Genomic DNA, 21,356 nt, shown 5'->3' on the forward strand with positions numbered 1-21,356 from the left:
TCACAACTTGGGGCAGAGTCTGGGAGGGCCTGTGGAGCTGCAGAGAAGTGAGGAGCCAACAGGGGCAGTGGCATGAACACACTTTGCTCCTCTGCAGCTTGGCCCTGGGAGTCAGGCACATAAAGCTCCACATCCTCATATTCTGCACCAAAGAAGGAAGTGGGGTGGGGCCTGTTCTCATTCCCCATGCCTCATGACCCATATTCCTGTACAGGACATGGTTCCTGCCTCTGTCCTCTCATGAGAAACCTGTGCTCACAGTGCTGAGGCTCCTGACTTTGGCTGCAGCTCAGTGTGAAAGTACTCATTATGGCTGATGTGTGGATCTCTGTGAACTTCAGGTTTCACGCTGGAGGAGCTGGCCTGAGAGGTTCCACAAGAAAGAGTCCTTGGGACCACACCCAACCCCCTTAGGTGCATTCACTGCGGTCTTGCAGGCAAGGACAAATCCATCCTCTGCCAAGGGCACCCTCAAGTGCCTGAGGGTGGTATTGACCCTGACTGAAAGGAAGGGAGACCTGGGCATTAAGAGGAGCTCCAAGTCAAGAGTTGGTGAACTGAAACATCCAAGAATAATGTAAGGGATCTCCGTGGGAACACCAGATGGCTCTGCAGGAATAAAATGTGAGTGAAAAAAAGTTCCAAAGACTATTTAGATAGGAATTCCCTCTGAGCAATGGGATTGCAGTTGGTTTTCTTTTCTCCTTTATAAATACTTAGATTTATTTGCCTTAAGGATACTATTGAATAATGAGAACAGCCCAGTTTCACATTGACTGCCATGCCAATGTGTATCATTTTAATCAAGTAAACAAGCCTATCATGCAATAGACAACTCATGAAAGGCAAGTAAGCAAAGAATATACTGTTCAGATAATACATAAACATATGTTCTAGCTATGAATGATGGAAATTATAATCAGAGATGTCATTGGCACATTAAGTCAGGGCTTGGTTTTTGCATGCAAAAATAAAAATTTCAGTTCCAGTGATCTTGCCTTTGCATACACACATACACACACAATTGTTTTAAAATGCAAGGACTCAGTTACCAATTGACATGGATATTAGAAGATGCATATGCTATTGGCTATTAACACACATTTGAGTATGACTCAGGAAGTGTTTCTATGTTCTGAGACAACCACATATAGTTATGATATCTCCCATGTAATCCCTTCTCAGACTGTAGAAGCTGAAGACACTGTTGGAGTGTTTGGGGAGAAATAAGTAATTCTATGAGGAACTTACTACTGTGTTTGAGATGATGGGGACAATTAAGATGGCTCAATTAGGGAAATGGCTCTCCAAAGGTGGTTAGAATCAGCATGATCTGGTTCGTCTCTTCTTACCTTTTAAGAATAATGGAAATTGGAGCAGGGATGTGGTGTAGTATGTTAACTTTCCACCTTGAGTGCTGGCATCCCACATGTCGACGGCTCCGAGCCCTGGCTGCTCCACATCTGATCCAGTTCCCTCTAAGACCAAAAAGAACTCAACAACAACAAAATAAACATCCAGTGAAGAAGTGGGAAATGACTTCAACACGATTTTTCAAAAAGAAATTGAAATGGCCAACGGCACTTGAAAAATGTTCAAGATCACTAGCCTTCAGGGTAATGAAACCAAAACCACAATCAGGTTTCACCTCACCTGTCAGAATGGCTCTCATATAGAAATCAACTAACAGCTTGTTGTGGAGAGGATTTGGGGAAAAAGTACCCTAAGCCACAGGTGGTCGGAATGTAAACTGATGTAGTCAATGTGGAAGACAATATGGAAACCTTGAGAACTGAACATAAATCTTCCATATGTCCCACAAACTGACTTCTTAGAATTTACCCAAACAAAATGAAATCAGCATGAAGAAGGGTCATCTGTATCCCCATGTTTATTGCAGCTCAATTCAAAATGGCTAAGATATGGAGTCAATCCAGATATCAACTAATGACTGCATAAAGAAACCATGGTATACATACTCTAATAATATTAATCAGCAGTAAAAAAAAAAAAAAAAAAGAAATCCTGTCTTTTGCAACAAAGTGTAATGAATTGGAGTGAAATTGATAATTTGCAAGTCCATGTTTACTTATAGCCTTTGTATCCATTTTTTGTGGAATAGTGTTGGTTTCTTCACACCATATGTAGAACATGTTACATACGGTAGGGTTAATCTCATGAGTATAAAGTAAACTAGAAAATAGTTCCTTGCAGGGCCAACACCATGGCTCACTTGGTTAATCCTCTGCCTGCAGCAATGGCATCCCATATGGGTGCCAGGTTCTACTCCCAGTTGCTCCTCTTCCAGTCTAGCTCTCTGCTGTGGCCCGGGAGTGCAGTGGAGGATGGCCCAAGTGCTTGGGCCTCTGCAACTGCATGGGAGACCAGGAAGAAGCACCTGGCCCCTGGTTGTGGATCAATGCAGTGGCAGCCATAGCGGTTATTTGGGGAGTGAGCCAATGGAAGGAAGATCTTTCTCTCTCTCTCTCTCACTGTCTATAACTCTACGTGTCAAACAAAAAAAAAAAAAGAAAATAGTTCCTTGCAAAACTTAAGAGTGGGAAAAGAGAGGGGGGAGGAAGAAGCAAGAGATTGTGGACACAAGGGAGTGTTATGTGGGAGGCATCACTATGTTCCTACATCTGTACATATGTAATTCATGAGACTTGTACACCTCAACTAAAATTTGAAATATAAACATATTGAGTAACTTACAAACAATAAAATGTATTTTAAAATGCAAATGAACCAACAAAATATAAGTAATTTATGAACAATGCAGATAGGATGAGGGGCATTTCTGCACAGATAAATATATGACCATAGGGCATTACAAAGAATGCTAATCAGCAATAAGCATGGACAAACTATTCCACACCAGAAGGAGCCACCACTTCACATTTACTCCATGGCTCAAATAAATTTCAAAATTTTCAAAGTGATAGAGAAGCCATAGGGAATTTGGAACCTTCAAACCATGATAGTGAGAAATTTACAACACATACGGTACAGAAGACAGTTGTCACCTCCTTAGCAAATTCAACATAAAATTCATTTATGACCAAAATGTTCCACACCTAGTAGTACATTCAAAAATTATAAAATACATAAAAATCTTTGTACATCAGTGCTTGTCTCCACACAGCCAAGGTTGGAAACAACATGCAAGTGAGTATATGGTTAATTGAAAACACAAAACACAATGAATTACTACAAGGAATTATCAGTTTGTCATGAAAAATGTAGATACCTGCAATAATGTGGATTCCCCTTGAAAATGCCATGCAAAATGAAAGGTCACCTAAAACCACAGAATCCAATACTTAATTTATAAAAAACCCACAGTACCATAAATCTATGGAAACAGAAATGGATTGGTGATTGGGTGAATGGCAAGAGAAGGAACTGAGAGTAACCGTAAATGGATAAGGAATTTGATTTGTAGTGACCAACATATTTTAAAATATGACATAGATGATTGTCGCACAAAAGAGTGAAATGTCTAAATGAAATTAGTTTAGTTTAAAACTGCTACTTTGTTGAATTCTTTTCTCCTCAAGATTAATAACTGTTTTCTTATGTTTGGTATTGGCAAAAGTAAATTTAAAGCCAAAATTAATAAGAAAAAGAAACGAACAGGTGAAAAGAAGTTTGCAGAATCCTTCTACCAACATATAATTAAAACTTGGTGTGTGATTATCACATCATTTTAAATCAATATGAAATGATATATAATTAAAATGATTTAACATGTCTAATGGTTGCACTGAAAATATGCATTCTATATTATGAAGCCCACTTTAATATAGACTCTAATGAAGGAAAACAGTAAACAAACATGTAACTCATTTTATTAAAATAAGAATATTACAGTGTTGACTAGCTGACAATGCAAATGTAGAAATAAAATTTTCAAGGAGAGCCTATGTCTGAGATAGGTTTGTGTTTGTGAACATAAAACCCAGGCTAAGAAATTTGTACACAGTGTTACTTTGAAGAAGAGAGGAGGAATGGGGCCAGCATGGGGGTGTAGTGGATATAACCATCACCTGTAACCCTGACATCCCATGTGGGTGCCAGTTCATGTCCTGGCAGCTCCACTTGCAATCCAGCTCCCTGTTGATGATCAAGAGAAAGCAGTGTAAGATGGCCTACATCTTTCCAGCCCTGACACTCACATGGACACCTGAATTAAACTCCTTGCTTTGGCATGAACTATCACTAGGCCACTGTAGATACCTTTAGAATCTATCACCAGATGGAAGGTTTCTCCCACTCTCCCTTTCTTTTCTGTGAATTGGTCCTTCAGAACAAAAACATTTTAAGAGAAGTATAAATTGCTCATAAGGAGGTTATATTCTGCAAGTTATTTTATAACATCAGAATGCAAGATTGGTTTCATAAATCTTGGTTACTAACCATTGAAAACTGCGAGAGCCTTAAGAGCCACTCTTCAGAACATCTGTTTCCTTGGAAACTATTCTATCCCTGAATCCTTTCAAAGCATTCTTCTCAGGTCTGAAGAGAATAATGTAGCACTTGGGAACAAAGATGCAGCCCAGGAGTGCCACACTGGAGGCCAAGATAGAGAAGACCTCCACAGCCACCATGACCTTCCCCTTGGTGCTGTAGTAGACAGGCAGGAAGGTCACCCAGACATTGCAGAACACCAGCATGCTGAATGTCAGGAACTTGGCTTCATTGAAGGTGTCAGGCAGATTCCTGGCTAGGAAAGCCACAGTGAAGCTCAGCAGGGCCAAGGAACTCAGGTAGCCAAGGACACAGTAGAAAGCAGTGACCGAACCCTTGTTGCACACCAGGATGATGTGGCCATGCTCTGAGTGTGCATCTGTGTCAATAAAGGGAGGAGAAATCCCAAGCCAGATGGCACAGAGAGCAAGTTGGATCAGGGAGCAGATGGGGATAATGGAGTTAGGTACCCCTGATAGCAGCCAGTGTCTCATCCTTCTCCCTGGGGCAGTGACCTTGAAGGCCAGAAGCACAGTGATAGTTTTGGCCAGGACAGTGGAAATAGCCACAGTGAATACCACTCCAAATGTGGTCTGCTGGAGGACACAGGTGGCTGTGTTGGGACGACCAATGAACAGTAAGGAGCAGAGGAAGCAGAAGACGAGGGCGATGAGCAGGATGTAGCTGAGGCAATGATTGTTGGCCTTGACTATGGGAGTGTCTTGGTGCTTCACGAAGACCCCAAGAACCACAGTGGTGAGGACAGAGAAGCACAGAGCTGTGAAGACCAGGGTCATTCCTAATGGTTCATCATAAGCCAGGAAGGCCACAGCTTTGTTTAGGCAGCGGTCTTGCTCTGTGCTGGCATATTGATGATCCAGACACTTCACACACTGGTGCATATCTGGTGAAAAATGTAGAATAATGTTATCCAAAGTTCAGCTATTTCTAATTTACAAGGTCCTTCTTGAACACCTGACTAGCTTGTTTATTTTTATTTTATTTTATTTTTTTCGACTTCTGTTTAATATAAATTTCCAAAGTACAACTTTTGGATTATAGTGGCTTTTCCCCCATAACCTCCCTCCCACCCACAACGATCACATCTCCCACTCCCTCAGCCATCATATCCTTCTTTATTAATTTTCAATGATCTTTATATACAGAAGACCAATGTGGTATAGTTTAGGCAGATAGTCCTTATTTGATTTTGAAGACAGCACACAAAAATGACATCTAGGACATTATTGGTCATCATTCATGCCCATCTCCCTCATGTTATCCAGAGTTATTACTTCACCTCCCTAAGTCCTTTCCATACTGATGAGTACATGCTGTTTTTCTCCTTACAAAGTCCTAAGGCCTAGTCCCTGAGTCTACTTATGGTGATTTAAAAACATACCTTAACTTGTGTCTTGTTAGCACCAAAAAATTCCTTCTTCATGGTTTCTTCAGATTAGGAAGTGGTGATCAAGGTGCCAGAGGATTCCATGGTGGTGAGGGCTACTCTGTCCTTATACATGGTGCATACTTGCTGCATCCTTACTTTGAACAAGAGCAAGTAGCAGCCCTTGTTTTTTTAATTTTTTATTTAACAAATGCATTTTTTCATAGAAAGAACTTTAGGAACATAGTGGTTCTTTCCCCTAAGCCCACTCTCCCACCCCAACTCCCACCCCACCTTCCTCTCCCTCTCACAATCCTTGTCATTATGGTTCATTGTTAGTTTGATTTTATATGCAGAGGACCAACTCCATATTAAGCCAAGATTTCAACAATTTGTATCAATGCAGACACACAACATATACAGTTTGGGGGAAAATTTGCAGTCGATTCTCATAGTACACCTCATTAGGGACGGAGGTCCTACATGGGGAGTAAGTGCACAGTGACTTCTGTTGTTCCTTTAGCAATTAACAGTCTTATGTATGACATCACTGATCACCTGAGGGTCTTGCCATGCATTGTAAAAGCTATGGAAGCCTTTTGTAAACATAGACTAAGTCAACATTTTGACATGGACATAAGCAAAGTGGATGCTCTCTCTGCCCTTCAGAGAAGAGAATATTTTTCTTAGATGACTGTTTCTTTCCATTAAGGACTCATAGAGATCCTCAGTGTGGGCTATTTTTTGCCAGATTCTTGGTTTTCCATGCCTGTAATGAGCCCTTGTTTTGATGGTGCTATTCACTCTGTACTCTCATAGCCTCATGAACCACCCAAGGGCTCAAGTCTGTTTTCAATAAGTATTTGTTTATTTATTTATTTATTTGTAATTTACTTGAAAGACTTAGTTCCAAAATAGGAGAAGTGGGAGGGAGGGAGAGGGAGAAGGACAGAGGACAGGTATAGAGAGGGAGAAAGGAAGAGATGGAGAAAGAGAAAGGGAGAGATCTACTACCTGGTGATTTAGACCCCAGATGGTGGCAATAGCTGGAACTGAGCCACTCTGAAGCCAGAAACTGGGAACTTCTTCTGGGTCTCCTATGTGGGTGTGGGCTCAGAAACCTGGGCCATCTTATGCTGCTTTCCCAAGCATCAGCAGAGAGCTGGACTGGAAGTGAAGCAGCTGGGACTGGAAGTGGTGCCCAGTTGGGATGCTGGCATCACAGCCAGAGGCTTAACCTACTATGCCACAGTGCCAGCCCCAGGTTCCTACTCTTAGTAACATGGACTGGGAGATTTACTTTGTGAATTTTGGGTGCACAGAAAGCACACAACCATCTCACTAAAGCACATCTCTCTTAGATAACATCTGTATTAAGTCATTCTAGGTGCAAGCACTGATTGAGAGAACACCATTAGAAGGCAGGTTTTCAAGTTCCAGAGAAACACAGAAGAGCTGTACACTTGATAGCAGCTGGATTAGTTGCCACCCTTGAGCATGTTTCCATCAAGGAACACACTAGGATGCTGCCTGTAATCAAAGTCAGTCTGTAGTTCTCCTTGAACCCTACTGGCATATTTCTACTTTCTTGCCATTTTATCCTTGAACATGAATTTTCCCTCCAGGTCTGTCAGTATTCTCTTCTTTTCTATATATTAACCCATTGTTGTCTGATGTCTCAACTTGCAGATATCTGCCAATATTTAGTTAGTCATACCTTTGGATATTTCATACTTTTGAGACATTACATGTGCCGTCTTTCATAGCTTCATTTTCCATAACTGGTCAGCAAAAATAACTGTTCTGTGTGTTTAATCTTGTATTCCAGCTCTACTTAACTCAATTATTGATTCACTAACCTCATTACAGCATCCCAATATCAGCTGAAAACAATGCCACTTGTATATATTCCTTTTTAGTAAGTTGCATGTCTTTCTTTTTCGATAATATGCACAGAGCAGTCTCCTGGTAATTTCCTGCAGAAGTTATTCTTTTTTCAACTTTGTATCCAATCTTCAGCCATAAGTTCCATGTTTTTTAGCATTCTAAAACACTCTTTAGGATTGAAAATTGATCCTACTTTTTGGTGTTTTTGAGTTTTTTCTTCTTTGTTTACAATTCTTAGATCCCTTAGATTTTATTAAATACCTTTCTTCAGTTATGCTAATTCTTCTTACTATTTTCTCAGGGATTATAAACTGAATTACATTGCATGCAATGCTTGGGGCATGATGTAACCTATTTAAAAATACTTTTGGATTTTCCATGTTCAATATTTCAAATGTGTGAATTTATTTCAACAACAGTGTCTTACAATTTCATTTTGCAAAACTATCTGGCAATATTTGATCAAACAAGTTAAGATGTTGCTGTAGAAGAAACAGAATTTTTGCACTTACCTGTTCTCTGCAGGAATTCAGACAAGATTTCCTTTCCTATGTGAATGTTTGGTAAAAGTCGTCTGATAATTTTTTATCACAATAAAAGTATTGGGAATTATTTTAATAACTGTGAGGATATTTGGATTTTTCAAATATTTCTCAATATATTTCATAATATTTTTACCTGGAAATTTCTGAATTCCTTTGATATTCTTCAATGTATCACCATTAAATAATTAATATGTTCTAATATTAGTATTTTTTATATCTGAAGAGACTGCCTCAGCTAATCTTGTTTTTTGTACCATTCCCTCTTACTGAGGTTAATAAAATTTGTTTGTTTCTGATTACCAACTTTAAATTCTTCCAATTTTTATTTACTTCAGTTTCCTATAATGTCCACATCCTATCTTCAAGGACTTGTGTTGAATTTGCTGTCACTGACCTTTCTTGCTATGCATACTTTTTACCATTGATGTCAGCCTGCGTTCTTTTGAAATAGATTTTATACATGTGTATATGTCTGTAAATATATGAATGTTGTTGAAGTTTCATATTTTGAGCAACAGTGATTTTTCTCAAAGGCTAAGGTTAGCCCCATTTATGATATTTTATGAGTATTATCCCTTGATGAAATAATGTCTGATTTGTAAGATTGTTTTTCATATAACACATATGCATTAGAGTTGTGCTTTTTTACTCCAAGCATGCTACACTTCAATTTGGTGAAAGCACTTTTATCTATACATGAACAAGGAACACAGACATGAATTTACCTATACTGAATTAGTATATACACCACAGTACTCCCTCGGATTGTATTCTGTTGACAGAATCTGTTATTATCACCAATAAGTTTTAAAAAATTAGAATGATACTAAAAATATGGTGAAAATAACTACACATACAACATGAGCATAAATTGAAAATCTTCACAATACATGTGATGATAGCCTATTGCTGCTTCATGGAACAAATCTTAGAAATCCTACACTGCTTTATGGAGTGAATATTCTCCAATATTGGTTTCATTCATTTTTTACCATACATATCATCCTGAACTCCAACATGGTCTGCCTTCCAGTGACACTAAGTCTTTCATATGATTTCACAAACACTACATGAAGCAGAGTGTAGTGTGGGAAGTTTTTTTCTTTTGAGGATTATTACTGATTAAAGGGATTAATTTCTACTGAAGAAGGGAAGAATTTTCTGAGCAGTCATATTCCACATTTTATCTTTCCATGGAGAATTGGAAATTCTAATAAACAGGTGTTAACTTCTCCATGAGGCTGTCACTGACTTACCTGTCTGATTGGAAATCTCATTCTCAACACAAGGTGTGCAATCAAAACAGCAGGTAGGCTTTCCCTCCAGAGGGGCTTTCCTGAATCCAGGGCTGCAACTCACACTGCATACTGAGTGTGGAGTCTGAGCAAAATCAGATGAGCATTGGTCAGAGTTGGGATTATGACTTAAGTTCCAAGTAGAGGGTTTTCAATTCCTGCAAACCTATTCACTGAAATGGTAAACACCTATTTCTGACATAATGACAGCATGCAATTTGATTTTCTAAAATAAATGGAATCAAAATGTGTGGAGGAATGAGGGTGTGTACTGTCCATCCTCAGACACTAAAAACATAACAAAGTATTTAGATTGGAAGAGGAGTTGTTAATGTCATTAAATGTCTTATTAATTAGCCATGTTGCACAAATCCCCATACCAGTTTGGGGGTAACAGTGTGCAGTGTGATCCTTATGAAGATTCCAACTTACCTCTGTAATTCCTGTGGCCCACTCTATCAAATTCTCAGAGAGAGACAACTGTTGGGCATGCGGAACATATGGGGAAAACTTTCCTACTTTAACCTTATGTCCAACACCATACGGAAAATTCCAAAAGTTGAGAATGTCGTATTCAGCTTCCAAATTTCTTTTGTGATTCAAATTCACTAGGGCACCAGCAGGATTGGTAAATTGGAGGTTCTTGAGAAATGGGTGCAACTGAAAAAATGCATCATATTCACATGAAGACTGCCCAAATGATAACACACCAAACCCAGGTTAGAGAAAGTCTCTTTTTCTCTGTGATCACAAATAAACAAAGGAATCTTTTTAGAGCCACCAAACCAAATACAATAAAAAAAAACTGATGAGAACTACATCAAAGTAAGTACAACTTCCCTCATTTTCATCCTAAAACAAGGGCAATCAAAAATATCTAGCTGTGATATTCAGAGCATTTCCAACTGTGGAGTCCAAGCTACCAACACTCACTTATTTTCTCAGTGTACCTAAGACAACCATCTGTAATGCAGTTAGCAGAATAAAAAAGTGTGTGCAAATTATATGAGATCTCTTCTATTCATTGTAGATGAACATCCTGAGCAACAATTGACAGTAAATATAATTATTATACTGCTGAGATTGAAAACAGAATGAAACAGTCTAAGTATTGCAAATCCAAAATTAAATTGACAGGATGGGTGAGTACTCTTTAAGACACAGCATTAATGCTTAGCCAAGTTAATTTCCCACTTGTCAGTGGAACCCTGTCTTTAATGACATATTTCAGGCACAGGCTCATTTATATCTTGTGACTGGAGTAAATATACTACTCTACTTGGTTTGAACACCTGCAGAAGCTCTTAAGGGGATCACTTCAGGAGTACCTGTCAACAATGGAAACCAAGTTACCTGCCAGGGAGAAAATGCCACCTTTGCCCCCTTGTTCCCTGGCTGCATTTCTAACAATTGTAGAAGCATCTCATGTACGCTGTGGGCCACAGCATGCACAGCATTGTATATATTGTAACTCCCATCACTCATGCTCATATCAAAATGATGTGGAGGCAAGGATTCCAAGGAGGCATTCAGTGGACACTTCTGCAAGGTGTTGCAGGATGTCCCAGTGAATAAGCAACCAAAAGCCAGTGACCAGAATCTAGAGAGGTAAATGTCTTCTGGGTATTTGGAAGGGTTAGCTGTCCGAAGAAAGTTTTTGAAACCAGAGATCTCACTACGGTGGTGTGAAAAAATGAGGGTCCCATGGAATGAGTGGAGCAGGAAATGTCCTTCAGAACTGGCAAAATCTCATTGTGAGGTCGTGACCCAAACTTTCCATGTCATTACACGTCTCCATGTTGCAAAGCTGACACCTATGAGTGAATCAGTGTCACAGAAAAGAATCACCACATTTGCTGATGATTTTATGATTTGGATGTGGTATGGCCAGCGGACTGAAGAATGTGACTTCTCAGTGGCTGGGATCAGTTCCACGAAGTCCACACAGATGCCATTCTTCTGCAACTCTACTTTCAAATCAGTCATAAACTTAAATACCTTTTGGGAGGTCTGAGATGGCCAAACCCACCCAGATCCAGCTGAAATGAAGCAGCAAGGAGACCATGCCAACAGTCAGAGAAGTGTCTTTGGGTGCCATCTGATAGAGGGAAGGAAACTGACCACTGTCACTCAGAAGTGGTTCAAAAGACCCAAGAGTCAGCTAAGGGAAAATGCAAGAAATATGTGTAGGGTTATTGCCATAGTGTACAATCTTATTCCTGAAGAAATTAAGCAAATGATGGAAGTGTCAGAAGATTTTAGAATATTTCCTTTTTCTCATCTCCCACTACATGAGATTCCTAGTTCATGAGTCATTAGCCTCATAAGTTGATAAAAACATTTCATTTTCACTCACCCACACTTTTGCTTCAGAATAAATGTGGCTAATCCATCAATCCTCTGCATGCCTTCTCTTTAGATCACACACTGTGGCAAATGTAAAAGGTCTCTGTTGCTTAAATTTTTAGGTCTAAATAAGCCACCTAAGTTGATGTGCTTTTTCTCTTTCTTTCCCTTGCACACTCACCTGTGGAATTTTGTAGAGTTCCAGCAGTGTCCCCATTTGGATAGCAATGCTTGTGCCTGATATTACAGCTACAGACTTGCTGTGTTTCCTACATGTGTAATTAGGAATGTCCTCTTCCAGTCCCGCAAGCCAGATGAAGGGATTCTCTATCACCATCATGTCACTGTGCATGACATTATAGAGATCAAATCCCAAGGTCACGTTGGGTAAAAGATAGGGGTTCTTGTTGATCTCCTCAATAGTGAAAACCAAGGCCAGAACATACTGGTAGTTTTTGGACTGAAACCTGCATGAAAGTCACAAGGATCTTTAAGGGAAAAGCTTCCAATCCAGATTATCATCTATGCTACTGTAATTACTGTGACAGATGGATGACCATGGCCAAAAATTCATATGCTCTAACCCTTCTCTGTACATTTGCTAAGGACAGAGTGTGAAGACTGCCATATTTGCAGGACCCATGTCCTCACCAGAACCAAAGCTGCTACTACCTAGATCCTGGTCTCCCAGATTAAATGATTCTGAAATATAAGATCTGTTTTTACACCATAATCTTGGGCATGTTATCACATGGTTGCCCATGCATTTTGATTTAAATCATCTCTGGCAACAGCTACCTCTTTTAAGTTCTTTATTTGATTTCTAGTGTAAATTCTTTTTTTTTTAACTTTTATTTAATGAATATACATTTCCAAAGTACGAATAATGGATTACTATGGCTTCCCCCCCATACCGTCCCTCCCACCCACAACCCTCCCCTTTCCCACTCCCTCTCCCCTTCCATTCACATCAAGATTCATTTTCGATTATCTTAATATACAGAAGATCAGCTTAGTATACATTAAGTAAGGATTTCAACAGTTTGCTCCCACACAGAAACATAAAGTGAAAAATAATAGATGATTTTTTTTTAATGATGATGAAATCAGATCAGACCTATTGTCATGTTTAATCCCAGTGAGAGTCAAGTTGGGAGTTGATAGTTTCTTTTCTTTTCTTTTTTTTTTTTTTTTTTTTTTTTTTTTTTACAGAGGATCAGTTTAGTATGCATTAAGTAAAGATTTCAACAGTTTGCACCCCCATAGAAACACAAAGTGAAATATATTATTTGAGTACTCGTTATAGCATTAAATCTCAATGCACAGCACATTAAGGACAGAGATCCTACATGAGGAGTAAGTGCACAGTGACTCCTGTTGTTGACTTTACCAATTGACACTCCTGTCTATGGCATCAGTAATCTCCCTATGCTCCAGTCATGAGTTTCCAAGGCTATGGAAGCCCTCTGAGTTCTCTGACTCTTATCTTGTTTAGACAAGGTCATAGTCAAAGTGGAGGTTCTCTCCTCCCTTCAGAGAAAGGTACCTCCTTCTTTGAAGACCTGTTCTTTCCACTGAGATCTCACTCACAGAGATCTTTTGCCAGAGTGTCTTGGCTTTCCATGCCTGAAATACTCTCATGGGCTTTCAGCCAGATCTGAATGCCTTTAGGGCTGATTCTGAGGCCAGAGTGCAACTTAATACATTATCCCTCTTAGTAGTTTTTTTGTCTGTTCTACTTAATATGACTGGTTTAATTCTGTAATTAATACACAGTTATTCTTAAGTGTTGAAATTTAACTGAAATGTGATCCCTGTTAAACGTAAGAGTAGGAATAAGAGAGGGAAGAGATATATAATTTGGGACATGCTCAAGCTGACTTGCCCCAAATGGTAGAGTTAGAAACATACCAGGGGACTCCAATTTAATCCCATCAAGGTGGCATGTACCAATGCCATCTCACTAGTCCAAGTGATCAATTTCAGTTCACAACTGATCATAATGAAAGGACTAAGAGTCAAAGGGAGCACATAAGCAAGTCTAGTACCTGCTAACACTAACCGATAGAATAAATAAAGGGGAGAGTGATCCAACATGGGAAGTGAGATACTCAGCAGACTCATAGAATGGCAGATTTCTAGTGTAAATTCTAAATAGGCTCTGGAATGCCTTCTCTAAAGATCATGGAAGCCTGTGAAGAACATTGCAGTTGTCAAAGAAAACATAAGGAAAGGCACATCATCTGGAGCATTGCTTCTATAAATATTTCCTATAATCACAAACTGCAATGATTCTTCATCTTATCACATCATTAAACACTTCTTGAAATAGGAGTCATATGACCATAAGGCTGCAGGTTGTAATGTGCAAAGAGAGTATCTCAACTGAAGGCTATGTAATCCGCAAGAGGATGATATCAGAGCACTGGATGGTAGATGGAAGTCTGGAATTAATCCTGAAAAATATCTTCCCCATCAAACTTACCCATCAACCACTATCACAAGCCAGGAGAATGAAACCAAATTCAGAGCTTGAAAGATGGAAAGCAGTGAAAAGGGAGGAGCACTTTAGAGAAGCCTGAAACACTCAGTAGGTGGACTTGAAACACTGGGCTGTGAGACCTGTGACTCTTTACAACTAAGACAGTCATGGATTTATTTAGAACACTAAGCATATGTTAAAGTAAATCATGACCAGTGGTATCAGTGTTTACTCCAAACAGGCCTTCTTCACTCAATTTTTTCCTACAGAATTGAACATAAATAGCCTTCCATGCAATGAACATGATGCATTTCTCGTTTCTGGGATCTGACATTTGACAAAGAATGCAAATGTGGAGCCCTTTGTTTTTATTTCAGATGTCCTTTGTGTTGAGTCTTGATGAATAGACAAGGTCACGTACAATGCTTGTTAAGGGTCATTTTGTGCTCCAGAGGAAGTGACAGTTTTTTATTTCTTGGTTCATGGTGAAACATAATATGTATGTATGCATATTATACACCTATTCTCTCTCTCTATTTATATACAGGTGTTCTATAATCATGTTGCTTTATATATATTGTTTTATATATATAGTTCCTATAAATATGTGCTATCAAATACTTCATTCATACTTTGTAGAATGAGGAAATTTGAAAGACCTTGCTAAATGAATCAAATAATATTCAGTTTTGTGTTTCATGTATGTCTGTTCCTCTCCTCATTCTTCTACACTTCCATCAATTCCTCATGCTCTCATTTTATTCATCAGCTCCTGCCAGCACCAAAATATCTAGAATGCTCTTTGACACACTGGGCTTTTTGAGAGTTGCCCTTTTGATCTGTTTAATGCTCTGTTTCTTGTCTCTAAGAACAGTTTATCAGTAGTTATTTTATGCTCTAAAGTTCATGAATCTAACATTGCAGGGTATAGTGTCTATTGATAGTTCAGTATTGCTTTTTTTTCCAAGTATCATCAATACAGGTACTTTCTCCTGGGTTTGCTAAGATTTAATATTGATCTCCCATTTGCATGGCATACATCTTGGAGGAACCTGGGCTCTATTCATAGTGTCTTTTCCTGCTACTGGAAATTCACTACCTCCTGGTCTCTACCATTTCAGAGAACATTTAAATGATGTGCTGTATGCAAAAACATGGAGAATACTACTGCTAATAATGTATAAATATTCATAAATGAGATGCAATGTGCAAATATCATATGAGCTGAATTCATAAATATCAATGTGAAGTGAATATTATAACAAGCTAGTATCCAAATTAGATATTTTCAGGAGAGATCTCTGGACAAATGCCTAAAATACTTCATCAGTTGCATCACTTTGGTGGCACAAACTATACTTCTCAAATCCATTGGCTTTAATGATACTGCAGTGATCTATGTCCTGATATCTACTTTCTATCAATGATCTATGCAGTGTCAACCTAATTCCTGTAGCATTAAAGTATAAATCAATTAGAAAATTAGAAAAATATTTGTGAAGAAAATAAGTACGCTGTCCTAAAAGATAGTATATTGTGTAGGAATGAAATTTTAATATATATATATATATACACATTAGTATATATATAATGAAACATTTATATTTAGCTACAAAAAGAAAGTATCTGAAAGAGGATCAGAAGCAGATAAAACCCAATCTGAAATGTTTTTCCTGATAAAATGATAGACTCATGGACACATCGTCAATGTTGTGGATTACAATCATTAAAATTTTGCAGGTATATTCATCATTAAAATTTAATTATTATTTTATTTGTGCAAAGGTGTTGCCCTGAGATTACTTTTACCTAATAAAAAACTTACTTTCTTGAATATCTTTTCTCCTTTATGACTGTAGAAAAAATGAAGTGTTCTTATGATCCCAAATCTAGCACATATTAGAAAACATTGTGAGCACATGTGGAAGAGCTCATCTAACTCAGGTTTGTTCATTTTGATGCATGGGTTCTCTAACAATCTGCTACTGAGGCACAATAGGCCCCTGAGCTGATGAACATGCATAGGGAATGACAGGAATATACCAACCAGACTCTCCTTCCTCTTATCAGGTAACATTTCCTGAATTATTCAAGGTGCCAGGCAAGAAGAACTGTCTTTCTCTTGACCCCACACTATCAGCAATTTTTAGGAGGGACAGAGGATGGACAGGGCAGGAACACAGAATGCATTTATCAATCATTAGCAGACCAAATAACAAGGAGCTATTATGCAAATCAAGGGAAATGATTATGGCAAAGAGAACTTACCCTCTGAATATTATATTATTTTTGAAATTATTCATGATTCTATCAACGAGGTATCGGTAAATGGGGAAAAAGGCAGCAATCTCAACATCTCCATCCTTGTAAAAACTCCGTTTCAAGGAAAAAGCAGTTGTGATCATCATGACATGTCACAAGGAGATACAGCTGCAGAAAGAGCAACAGGAAAATCAAAGTAAACATCTTTGAAGTCTGTGAAAAACTCTAAGACACAATTGCAGTGGAACATGCAGCGTTATGCAGGTGCATAACTAGAGTGTGAGTGTGTGTGTGTGTGTGTGTGTGTGATTTCTTGAATCAGTCCACATTAATACTGCTCCATCTGACTTCTTTCCACCAGTTGTCCACCCGTCCATGGGGGAATCTGAAACCCTTTCTGCCCCAAGGCTTTGCAGCTCAGGTCTTCTGTCTTGGTGAAAAACACAAGAAGAAAAACATGTTTGTGAATCATCCTCTTCACCCAGGTGCCAGGATTTCCTCCAAGTCCATGGATACAAAGACTCAAGGGAGAAACTCCTGCTAGTTACATTTGGTCCAAGGGCATTGTCAATAAACCACCCCATAAACAATTATGTACCGGATTGCATCAGAGGGCATGAAGGGAGGCATCAGGTGAGGTTCTCAGTAGGGTTTCAGACCAGAAATCACTAGTGTCAAAGAATTCAAAGACCCAAATAGCAATGGGCAACCACACATTTTCTTGATGCCACACAGACACCAAACCAATCCTGTTTACAGAGATACCCGCTAGGACATGGGGTTTTCAATCACTGTGGAACCAGTAATCACCCTGAATGCATAAGTTCCCATTCAGGATGTCAAATCACTTCATCTTTATTTGTAAAACATGAAACCCTTCCAGGTTGCTGTTAACCACAGTAATCCCACGCTGATCTGTTTTTGCACTTACAACCTTGGTTGATGCACTCATCAGAACTTGGGACTTTTTGAGTACTTCTCACTTTTTACTATAAATCTGAAAATACCAGCCAGAATGTAGACTTCAGAATATTCATGGACAATGTGTGTTATGAACCAAACATGCACGAATTTCATCAATATATATTCATTATTTTTTTGCTTAACAATTTCCCTCATAGTCATCACTTTTTATCTTCTGCATTTTTTTTGGCAGGCAGTTAGACAGTGAGAGAAAGAGACAGAGAGAAAGGTCTTCCTTCTGTTTTTCACCCCCCAAATGGCCACTACAGTCGGTGCACTGTGTAGATCCGAAGCTACATGCCAGGTGCTTCCTCCTGGTCTCCCACGTGGGTGCAGGTGCCCAACCACTTGAGCCATCCTCCACTGCCTTCCCAGGCCACAGCAGAGAGCTGGACTGGAAGAGGAGCAACTGGGACAAAACCGGTCCCCCAACTGGGAGTAGAACCTGAGTGCCAGGGCTGCAGGAGGAGAATTAGCCTAGTGACCCGCGGCACAGGCCTATCTTCTGAATTCTTAATGCTGAATTTGATGTTTTTTATAGATTGGGATGAATGCTTCAAATGCAGAATTTCAGTCTTATATGGAAATATATATGCTAATTGCATAAAAGTATAAAAACCTGAGATTGTACATTTCTGTCTAAATTTAATTTTAACAACACTACCTTAAAAGTTGGTAATATTTTTCTATTTGAGACGTTTTATAATTTCTATTGAAGTCTAATAACGTTTAGCTCACTATACAGCAATTTCCAAAAATGAAAGCAAGTGGACATTTGAGTTGGTAAGTACAGAGTTCTCTGCGTGTATAGGGAACACCCACATGAACTTACACTCAGTCTGCATCGGGAACACTGTCTCCAATGGACTTTATCCTGAACTATCTTCTCAGGCTCAACACACTTCAAATCGAAAGTAGAAATCACTATAAGCCCACTGCAAGAATAATGTCATAGCAAGCAGAAAAAGAAATAAAGCAAATCCACAACACAGAAGTGCTCTAGCACATCAGCATTCACTGTGTCAGTTCTCAATAGCTCCAAATTAGTTATGCTTGTATGTAAAGCCTACAATGGTGCATTTTTGTTAAATGTTCTGCATTATGTCCCAGCCAAGAATCCACACATAATGCATCTTCCAGCCATACTTAATCTGATGCAACTCTTCTGAATATAACAATACCTAGTACTTTGCTAGTTTTGCCACATATGGTAATCTACCAAGAATCTGTTTCTACCATTATCCATCTTACCTAGGATTAACACTGTTGATTACTGGGGGAAGTCCAAGATGGCTGAAGAGGGAAGGGCATACTGTTCTAGGCTAGGAGTAGACAGTCAAAGTAAGAGTGGAAGAAATGCAGTTGAAATTCTATGGAAGGAAGAAGAATGTTGTGGATCAGTGTGGAAGGTGCAGATCTGTAGTACGATCAAGGACACACACATAATCCCAGCAGCTGAGAGCCAGAGAAAGCAACAGCTTAGGGAAGGTGGGGACATCAGACTGCAGTCAGTGGCCTGGGCCATGTTTACATAACTGGAGGGAGAGCTTTCAAGAGTCAAACACTTGATAGAAATTGGGAGAATATAGCCACACCTTCTTTCAGAAACATGTTTGCAACTTATATTTTAAAAAGCAGAAGGAACAACAACAATATCATCAACAATGGGTATAGCAATTGAACAGACATTCTGCAGAGATAAATGAGCAAAAGGCCTTATCAAGGGTGCTAATCATCAGTAAACTTAGAAAACTTTTCAAAACCACAATGAGTGACCACCTCACTATGATCCATTGGCTACAACTATCAGAAATTTGTTGTCAAAGAAAAGAATAACCACGGTTGCTGATGATGTCCTGATCAGTATTTGATATGGCCAGGCTGTTGCTTAATGTCTCTTCTCAGTGACTGAGATTAATCCTACAGCACTTCACAGATGCTATCCTGTCTATCTCTAACTCTCAAACCTGACATAAATCAAATACCTTTCAGGTGATCATAAATGGCCAGTCCCACATGGGCTGAGCTGAAATGTAGCATCTAGGTGCAAGGGTCAGAGATGTGTTCTTTAATGCCATCTGCAAGAGAGAATGAAAAGTGACTATGGTCACAGAGGCTCAAAAGAACAAAAGGTCAGCTAAGGGGGGAGAAAAAATAGCATGCTACATAAGAGGACAGCCATAATATACAATCTCAACCCTGAAATTTGTCAACAATGATTGAAAGTGGTGGAAGACTAGAATATTCTAATTTTCCTGACAATCTCCCATGGTTTGAGAGCTTTGTCGATCACAACTCTTCTGACACAGTCATCCAGGAAAGTCCCTTTCTCCTTTTCCATTTCCTCTTCTCTACTTCAAATACCACAAATATGGCTACCCAATCTCTGAGTACTTCCTCTTTAAATTATACCTATGAACAAAGAAAATCTCCATTTTTCAGCTTTCGTGCACCTGAGAAGTTCACCCAAATGAATGTGGGTTTTCGCAGTTTTCCTCTCTTGGAAGACCCCCTCCATGCCACTCTGGCTGGAGGTCCTTGATTCTAATAAATACTTTTAAATTTCTTTGCCATCCACTTGGAAATTCTTCTTCCACATGAGGCAAAGAACCAAGGTAACAATAATTTTTGTGCCACCATTTCCCATAATATTTTGGTGCCATTACTTGGAGAGCAACTCCAATGTGACTCAGATTGCAACTCCTATGTGGTGTGCATCCAAAGTTGTTTAATCTCACTGGACTGGTGAGCATGCAGACTGCTGTCACTTTTTTTCAGAGTGTCTCTTTCATAGTCACTCTCATTTCCCTAAAACACTGGGTCCCTGTCAGCCATTTAAAAGTGATTAGTGCTGGCTAACTAAGGCCAGATCAATCCCCTGGAGCTGGGATTCTATCCTTTCAGCCTCCCTCCTTCCCTCTTGTGTGGATCAGCCCTTCATGTGGGGCTGGAAGAAGTCTTAGAGATGACTGATGGATTCTGGCTGGGGCTACACGCCAGTGTTTTCAGAAGGTCTCCTGGCCAGGTACCAGGCTCTGAATGCCAGAATAATGTTGATCCAAAAAATGCTGTTTCCAGTGGGCAGCCAATCTCCTGCCCCTTTGGACTCCTCACAAGCTAGAAAACAAGACACTCCACTCTCCTTGCTTCTTGTCTCAGCTCCGGGAATGTTGGTCTGTCCCAACACATTTTCTTTTCATGAGGATTTGCCCAACATGTGACACTGGGAGAAAAGTTTGAAATAACCTTGAATTTCAGGCCAGGGACACTCTCTGGTGTTTTTCAAGGACTCCCTGACTGGACACCAGATCACAATGGCCCATTCAGATGTTGGCTGAAAATTGCATTCTGTTCTTCCTTCCTGGAGATTATCCATCAGTGAGACTGGGCACATCCTGAAGTGAGGCCATGGGCTCCAAGCTCCATGGCTCTATCAGTGTTTCTTTTACCCCAGATCTGAACAGATTTCTGTCTCTCTCTCTCTCTCTCACTCTCTCTCTCTCTCTCTCTCTCTCTATATATATATATATATATATCCTTCTCTAAATGTTTTCTATACCTCTTCAATCTCCACAATTTCTACAAACTCTTACCTTATTTAAAAATGTTATCTTAATTTAGATTTTAACAGGTTATTTTATTTTATTTTTTATACTTTTTTAAAATTTTTATTTAATGAATATAAATTTCCAAAGAACAGCCTATGGATTACAATGGCT

General features: G+C 39.2%; 2 pseudogenes; one reads left to right on the top strand and one right to left on the bottom strand.

The window, feature by feature from the left end:
- Window positions 1-4,439: 4,439 nt before the first annotated feature.
- On the bottom strand, window positions 4,440-16,817 carry LOC100339696 (vomeronasal type-2 receptor 116-like; annotated as a pseudogene).
- A 1-nt stretch (window position 16,818) lies between these two features.
- The window catches only part of LOC138847792 (vomeronasal type-2 receptor 116-like), a 28,232-nt pseudogene continuing 23,694 nt past the window's right edge, over window positions 16,819-21,356 (top strand).

The sequence above is a fragment of the Oryctolagus cuniculus genome, assembly GCF_964237555.1.
Source record: "Oryctolagus cuniculus chromosome 16 unlocalized genomic scaffold, mOryCun1.1 SUPER_16_unloc_1, whole genome shotgun sequence".
In the NCBI taxonomy this organism is placed as follows: Eukaryota; Metazoa; Chordata; class Mammalia; order Lagomorpha; family Leporidae; genus Oryctolagus; species Oryctolagus cuniculus.